This window comes from Physeter macrocephalus, chromosome 2 (assembly GCF_002837175.3).
Source record: "Physeter macrocephalus isolate SW-GA chromosome 2, ASM283717v5, whole genome shotgun sequence".
In the NCBI taxonomy this organism is placed as follows: Eukaryota; Metazoa; Chordata; class Mammalia; order Artiodactyla; family Physeteridae; genus Physeter; species Physeter macrocephalus.
In genome coordinates, this window is record NC_041215.1 from 12430508 (window position 1) to 12439570 (window position 9063).

The 9063-nt window shown below is 37.9% G+C and overlaps 1 pseudogene; it reads left to right on the forward strand.

The window, feature by feature from the left end:
- LOC102991650 (centrosomal protein of 78 kDa-like) overlaps positions 1-9063 on the forward strand; it is a 28910-nt pseudogene that overhangs the window by 15945 nt on the left and 3902 nt on the right.

A 9063-nucleotide genomic window follows, 5' to 3' on the forward strand; every position in this document is an offset into this window, starting at 1 on the left:
GCAACTAGAGAAAGCCTGCACGCAGCAGCGAAGACCCAACACAGCCAAAAATAAATAAATAATAATTTAAAAAATAATAAAAAATGACAATAGTTGACGTAAACCTCATACAAAAGGAAATCCAAACAGCCAGTAAATACAGAAAAGTGTATGACTTCATTAAGTAATATGAGAAAAGTGAGTCAAAACCAATGAAACTACATGCCAATCAGATCGACAAATACATAAATAAAGTCTGGTAGTATCAGGTATTGTAGACCTGGAGTACTATGGGAATCTTCTACCCTGCTTCTACTGGAGTGTAAATCGACACAACTACTTCGGAAAGCATTTAGCAGGCTCCATCAAACGAAGGTATATAAATAGCTTGTGACCCAGCAGCCCTCACCCCTGCCCTGTGTAAATGCACCAGAATAACTGGTACAGCAGGATTCGTGTGCATGGTTTGCATTAGCACAAACTCAAAAAACCAAATGTCCGTTAAGAGTCAAAAAATAAATAAATTATGTGTATTCGTACAGTGGGAAAGTATCAAGCAATAAAATCGAATGAACTAAAGCTTCCGTCAGCAATGTGGATGAATTTTTTAAACCAACGTTGAGTGAAAGAAATAAGATAGAAAAGACTCCATATACTATGGTCCTCTACAAAAAGTTAGATGTTGACAAAACTAAACTCTTTTGTTAGGGATGCATGCAGGTTACAGGAAATGAGGATGGTGTTTAACCCGGAAGAGGGAAGGAGATTGTGATGAGAAAAGGATATGGGGGGTTTTGAGATGCTGACAAGTATCAATACTTTCAGATTCGTGTAGTGGTTATGTAAGTATTCTCTTTTTATTTGTCACATTGACAGTTTTGTCCTGTGCACTTCTCCGTACGCATGTCTTATTTTACAATTAAAAACCTGCGTAAAGAATGGGTCGCTTCTTGAGTGCTGGATGTGGGAGTGGGATGAGACTCTTTCATTTTAAGCCCTTCACTACTCTTTGCGTTCACATGTTCATTCATTCAGCATTAATTGAACATATTCTATGTACCGGGCACTCTTTTACTTTTATATGTGTTTTTTAACTCATGTAATCCTCACAAGAGCTCTGTGATATGGGAGCTTATCTCCATTGTATAGATGAGGAAGTTGAGGCCTAGAGTTACAGAACTTGTCCAAGGTTATATAGCTAATGGATAGGGCCAGGCCCATTTGTCTCTGAGAATCTGAATTTTTAAAATATCATCTAAAAGAGAAATTTAATTACTAATGATAAGCAAAAAAATTGCACCTTAAAGAAGATGACAAGTTTTCATCTATCCAGTTAGAGAAAAACACACAGTGTATCTTTCACACACATACATCTTGTATTGGAAGGGATTTTCCTCATTAAGCAGTTATTTATTTACCATCTACTTTGTGCTAGGCACAGGCGCTGGGGATAAACACTTAATAAAATACACCCCCTATCTTCAAATAACTTGCACTCTAAGTGAGGAAGTAAGCCAACAGTTATAGTAGAGGTTATATACCAAGTGATACATCGCTGATGGCGGTATAAAATCTCAGAAATCTTTTGGAAAGAAGTTAGGAGATAGGTACCTCAGAGCCTTAAAAATGTTCATTTGCTTTGACCTAAAAGTCATTTTTATGGATCTGTTGCAAGAATGTTCTTCTCAATATGGAAAAAAGCCTTCATGCATAAAAATGGTTAATATTGAAAAGTTGGAAAGAATTTAAATGCGTAAAATGGTTAACCAGTAAACCCACTCAGTGGACTATTTTGTAGCCCACACAAAAAAATCAAGGTTATGAATCCCCTGATTATATGAGAAATGATTGATTTCAATGTTCAATGGAGAAAAGGTGAACATAATATTTGATATCCAATATGATGGGAGCTTTGTCCCCGAAAAATCACCCTAGCCAGTGTACAGAAGGGAGGAAGGAGAGCAGATGACAGGAAGGAAAATTATTCCCAAGCCTTATCATTAGTCTTATTGAAGTAATAGAATATCAAGCAATTTTACTTTCTAACTTTTTTGGTTCCATATTTCCATGTAAGGGACATGAATTCATAATACTTTGTAGGAGGAGAGTACACTTGTTCAGAAAAATTTACCACTGTGTTCTAATTCCCTCCATTAGAGGGAGAAATTATTTCATGTAATTGCACTTTGATGTGCTATTTAGAACCAGTCAGGAATTTTAGTCTACTTTCCTCTGACTGTGGTGAGGGTTTTTTGTTTGTTTGCTTATTTGTTTAGAATTTCTTTGAAATCGGTTTTGGAAGATTTATTAAACCATTATATTGAAAGTAGAGGAATTTTGCAATTTTTCCCCTTTTTCCCCATTGAAAACTTGGCTGGCTTTAGTAATGAAACATTAAAGAATTTGAAGTTCTTAGACTGTCAGTTTTTTACACATGATCTGAATATAAAAATATATGTTCATTGAGCAAATTTTTGAAAACAATGAACAACTCATTGAAGGAAATAAAAGCCACCTCTGCATGTACACACACCTAATCTGCTCATTTGTCTTAAAAAAGTACCAAAAATATTTTGTCTTGTCACTAAATACTCTTCTACATCAGAGAATTTGATTAAGCTTATGCATCATCTCCCAGGAAAAACGCACAGATATATTTTGAATGTAGAACTCTTCTACATCAGAGAATTTGATTAAGCTTATGCACCATCTCCCAGGAAAAACGCACAGATATATTTTGAACGTAGAACTCCTGAAGCCCATTCATTAACTCTGGTTGAGACCTCTTGTCATTCTTTTCTTAGTGGCTTCATAGCGCATTCCTTCAGACAGTGAGCTGTTTTTATTTAAACCAATCCCAATTTGGAGGCTCTTAGCTTTCTTCTATGGTTTGGTTATAAACAATCTTATGACATCATATTGGTGGATAAATCTTTGCCCACATCTTTGATTTCCTTAGGGTAAACTGATGTAGGATTGTTGTTAGGTACCAAAAGCTACTCTCCAGAAAGTGACACCAGTTCCTCTCCCAATGATGGCATATAATAGAGTTCCTCATTCCTTAAGTGATTGTTCAAAGCAGTTAAAATGTATAAATATACCTTACTGTTTTCATAAGTATAGGTATTCTGATTGTTTATCACTGCATAAGAAACCACCCCGAAACAGTGGCCTAAAACAATGACAATCATTTATTTTGTTCACGAACCTGGAGGTTGAGTGGAATATTAATTCTTTTACTACACTCTTACTGACTGAAAACAATGCCTATTTGACTAGCTCTTACTGTTTTCATAAGTATAGGTATTCTGATTGTTTATCACTGCATAAGAAACCACCCCGAAACAGTGGCCTAAAACAATGACAATCATTTATTTTGTTCACGAACCTGGAGGTTGAGTAGAACATTAATTCTTTTACTACACTCTTACTGACTGAAAACAATACCTATTTGACTAGCCCACAGTTGTGTAGGTCAGAAGTCCAGGCACAGCGTGACTGGGTTTCCTGCTCAGATACACACGGGAACATGTTAGCATCCAGAGGCTCTGGGAAAGAATGCCTCTAAGCTTCGGCTTGTTGGCATAATTCAGATTTTGCTGTTGCAGGACAGAGGTCTCCGTTTCCTTGCTGGCTGTCAGTCAGGGGACAATCTCAGCTCCTAGAGGCCTCTCGCTTGCCTTCCCTGCCCCAGCATTGGACTTCTTTAGAGCCAGCAATGGAGAGTCTCCCTCTTGTCCCTTTTGTACTTCAATTCATGAAGAGTTCAGGTCCTTTTCATGGGGTGCCTGAGTAGGTAACATCCACCTAGAATAATCTCCCCATCTTAAAAAAATCAACTGATTTTGAACCTTAATTCTGTCTGCAAAATCCCTTCACTGCAGCACCTAGATTTAGAATTTGATTGGATAAGTGGAAGGTTTGTGTACTTCAGTAAGTAGGAGTCTTAGGGGCTCTGTTAGAATTCTGCCTATTGCAAGCAGTGTCCCCACTTCAAGGACCGAAGTGTCTTAGTTCCTAAAACTCCTAAGAGAGTTTATCAGTGTTCATTTTATTTTATTGACCTTGGTGAATGGGAAGACTGCCCCCTCTGTGAACAGGAATGGCACCCAGCTTCCTGAGCCCACAGTGTGGCTCTGCTACTTAGTGGTGTGACCTTGGCTGTGCTGCTCTACTTATTCTACTTCTCTGCCTCTGTTTCCCTCATCTGTAAAATAACATGGAGTTAGTGATTGTTCTTTCCTCATAGAGTTTGTTTGTTTTTTTAAATAAATTTATTTTATTTATCAAATTTTGGCTGCGCTGGGTGTTTGATACTGCTCACGGGCTTTCTCTAGTTGCGTCGAGCGGGGGGGTGGGCTACACTTTGTAGTGGTGTGCGGTCTTCTCATTGCGGTGGTTTCTCTTGTTGTGGAGTATAGGCTCTAGGTGCCCAGGCTTCAGTAGTTGTGGCACGTGGGCTCAGTAGTTGTGACACGGGGCTCAGTAGTTGTGACACGGGAGCTCTAGAGTGTAGGCTCAGTAGTCGTGGCGCACGGGCTTAGTTGCTCCGAGGCACGTGGGATCTTCCCGGACCAGGGCTCGAACCCGTGTTCCCTGCACTGGCAGGTGGATTCTTAACCACTGCGCCACCAGGGAAGCCCCCTCTTAGGGTTTTGGTGATTAGATTATTTAATGCCCAGGGAACTCCAGGAACAGTGCTTGACTGTACATTGCTTTAAAAGTGATTACTTTAAAAAAAAATGCTTTTAAATCTGCAATTATGCAATTCAGGTATGTTAAGCATGTTCATTAATAGGACTTCCTACTATAAAGAGACCCACAAATAAAAATAGAATTTTTCTTTCTTGGTCTTAACTTCTTATTTCTGACTTGCTATGTTATACGCATATGCCTTTTATGGTGGGCTGCCACAAATTTATGATGGAAAGAGTGGAATTTAAATAAATCTTTACTGTGCTAATTTGATAGATTTTGATAATTCATTTCACTAGCATGGTATGATATTACCAGTAGCAGACTAAAATCTGAGTTCAATTCTGGCTCTGCCCCTAAATCCTGATGAGTCCTATAGCTGGAAAGGCTTTTGGATATTATACTACGAATTAGTTATAACATTTACCCTGTTTGTTTAGGAAAAACTAGAGGAGCGCCTAAAGCAGTTAAAGGAGGAAAGAGTAATAAGACTTAAGGCTGATAAATGAGTCAATGAAGTAAACAATTTCTTATACTTTTGAGAGTGTTTTGGTTTTATTTTGATTTGATTTTAAGCCATATACACATAGTTTGTAAACTTTAAAACCGTAATATGTTGCAAATTGGTTGTATCATATGGACTTTTGCATTTACTGGTATTTAGTGATCATATGATCTATATTCCAGAAAGCATGTTTTTAAAAATGTGAAAATCTCGTTTTGTGTGTGTGTGTGTGTGTGTGTGTGCTTTCTTATGACATTAGCTTATTTTCTGTTCATGATTCTTTGATTCAAGAAAGCACTTTTTGTGCTTATACTGTATATACAGTAGCATAAAAGACAGTGTGTGTGTGTGCTTTTATATGACATTAACTTATTTCCTGTTCATGATTCTTTGATTCAGGAAAGCACTTTTTGTGCATATACTGTATATACAGTAATATAAAAGACATGATGAGACCCTCCTGGCAATGAATTAGGAAAGTGAATCATTTAAATAAATGTAAGATATTGGAAAACTCCTAAGAATGCAATAAAAGGTAAAAATATATACTATGAGAATTACATTAGGTAATGTGCATGAAAGCAGGGCATAATCTAAAAAGTTCTATCTAAATATACTTTATCATAGGTTGAGCATAGGGAGGAATTTTTCAAAGTGCATCCACTGGATTGGCGGACACTCATTCAATAAATGTTGAGCTCCTGCTTATATAAGGCAAAAGGGGCATCATGAAGATAACAGCCTTTCTGAGAAATACTAGAGTTGAGCTTACAGGGAGTTTTAAGTGCATAGGTGATGAGCAGAAGGGGAAGAGTGCACAGGGGTGAATATTTTGAAGAAGCCAAAGAAAATATTGGTGATCGTACATTTAATAAATTGGGTTGGGTATGATTTAGGACTTTTAAATGTAAGCATTAGATATTTTGCTCACTAAAGTGAGTTCTTAACATTCAGCAGAATTGTAATATGTTTTGTTCAAATCAGATTCTATAATTCACTTTCTAATTTAAGGGAAACTAAAAGTAGGTAATTTTCTAATGTGGAATGAGGCTCCATTATGAATTTAACCAGTAAGAAATGTGATCTTTTGTGAAAGATCATTAATAAAATGATAACTTTGGTTTATTTATATACCACCTAAGTGTTATATAGGAAACTTGGTTGGGTGCCTGGGGGTTTTGGTTATTATGTGATATGGTCTCTGTCTTTACTGGTAGAGAGTTAGGTTAATTACAGATTAATTACATTTTGAGTGTTTTAGTTTTGTTCCTTGAAACTAGACAAGACTACTTTTGATGACAATGAGAAAAAATCATGTCAGACATTTTCAGTCTTCTTTTATAGCTGGAACATGAAAATGCCCACTTAAGAAATATGAATTTCTCTTTGTCTGAAGCCCTTCATGCCCACTCCTTGACAAGCATGATCCTGGATGATGAAGGTGTTTTGGGCAGCATTGAGAATTGTTTTCAGAAGTTCCATGATGTCTTGGATCTCCTTAAAGATGCTGGGTTAGTTCATTTCTCTTCATGGTGTTCTTCTCTTTGCGACTATAATGGTAGTTTGCTGAGGAACTGAAGCAATTTTCATCACTTCTGTGGCCTTATTTAGCCAAATTTAGTGTAATTATAGGTAATATAGTTGATGTTTTAAAATGAGGAATTAAATTTTTTAAGAAATGCAAATAGGGGAGCCTGCTTTGGTAGAGTGGGGAGCCCATTATAAAACAGTAACCTGTAGACAGAGTAATTAGTAGGTATATTTTTTTGTAAAGACTAAATTGAAGGCAATTTTCATTGAAAATATTCAGGAATGGATAAGAATTTTCCTCTCTTTCACTTATTTTGCTTGTTTGATAAGTTTGATTAAAGTTTTTTTTTGTCTTAGACATAAAAATTATTATTAATCTGCAGGGAAGATATAGGTCAGTGGTTCTCAACCGGGAGCAATTGTGCTGAAAGAGGGAAGTGGAGATTGACAGTTGATGGAGTGGTGTTTTGTCAGTGAATGAACTGGTGTTGGGAAGGAAGGAGCAAACACATTCTTGGAAACTGGAGGAAAGGTGGTAAAGAAGTGTGGGAATGGAGGTGTGACAGGCAGTGGACGGGGTGCATGGTACATGTTGAAGCTGCTAGTGAGACAGTGGGATGTCTCCTAGAGGATGAATCTGGAAATGGCTGAGAATTTGGGGGAGAGAGAGGCTTGTAGTCTGGAGTAGGATGTTGGCTTTTCAGATTTTAGAAGTATTTCATGATTGTAGGTCTGGGGAAATCTAAACTGCTCTTATGTGATTATAATAACCTTTGTCTTTTCTGTTTCCTCCTCTGGTCCAGGCTTGGGCAGCTGGCCACAATGACTGGTATAGATCAGTCAGATTTTCATTTACTAGGTCGTCCCCAGATGAATTCTACTGTTAGTAGTCCACCTAAAGAAGAAAAGAAGGCACTTGAAGAAGAAAAATCAGAATCAAAGCAGAGTGCCCCAGAACAAACGCAAAATCTCCAATTAAGTGGACAGGACAGCACTTAATGATTCTAAGAGTGATTAGCAAAAAGGAAATGACCAAGTCAGAGAGAAAATAATAATGGTCAGTCTCTAATAGTTCACATGCTCGGGAGCTAGAAGACTCTGGATTCCTCTCCAAATCTGAGATTAGTAAATGTGGGCCCATTTCATGATACTGTATTGTTGTACATAAGAAAACTGGAAGTTCTTTAGAAAATTTATGAGTTAAAGCAAACTCTCCTTAATGAAGAAAGAAAACATTACAGAAAACATTCCAAATTTTAAATTGTATAAATGTCTATTCATATTTTATCTAGGTTTCTATTTGTATGCAGTCAGCTTACAATGAAGGAACACTAATGAAGGTACACGTACTGATATAATTTTTAAAATAAGTAATCTTGACATAGCTGGTATATAAGATATTATAGTGACTCCCCTTGTCATGGGAATGGGAGGGGAAACCTGTCAGCTTTTCCTCCAGCCTCACTTGGAACCCCCTTCGCCCAGCTCAGCCAATCTCAGACTGGTCTTGGGAACTGACAGCTTGAGAACACAGTCTGGTCACAAACTATATACTGTTGACATGTGCCTGGAGGATAGAAAAGAAATTAATTTTCTTACAGAGTAGGGTTTCATTTTTAGTGAGGGAAAGGATATGGGTAATAACTACCCCAATCACCAAAGTCTGAAAATGTAGCGGACATAGCCTTGGATATAGCTAGGTTAAGCTGAGAATCACTTGGCAAGATATAATTAGAAAAAAACTGGCTCTGAAATCTTCTGAATAATCAATTACTGTGTTAATAATAAGACCACAGAGTAACATTGAAGTTTTGAACTCTACTTTTTTTTTTTTTTTTTTTTTTGCGGTACGCGGGCCTCTCACTGTTGTGGCCTCTCGCGTTGCGGAGCACGGGCCCAGCCACTCCACGGCATGTGGGATCTTCCCGGACCGGGGCACGAACCTGCATCCCCTGCATCGGCAGGCGGACTCTCAACCACTGCGCCACCAGGGAAGCCCTGAACTCTACTTTTTAATGGTTGGCTTTGTTCATCATTGAATTTTTGTCTTGTCTTTTGTCTTTCCCTCCAGTTTCAGAAAATTACAGGTGATGCTGGGATTCCTTTGCCTCTCGACTCCTTCTATGTCCCAGTCTCTAGTCAGGAGGCCTTAGAAACTTCCAAAGACAACCCGGGGGTCCCAGTCACAGAGCAGCGGCAGGAGTCTTTGGAAGATTTCATTGCTAGAACATGTTCTCCTTCAGCGGACGTCAGTTCTGGAACTGGAAGTCAAAGAAAAGAAGAGGAATTATCTAGAAATAGCAGGTCTTCTTCAGAGAAAATGAGCAAAGCAGGTGAATAGACCAAAAAATATT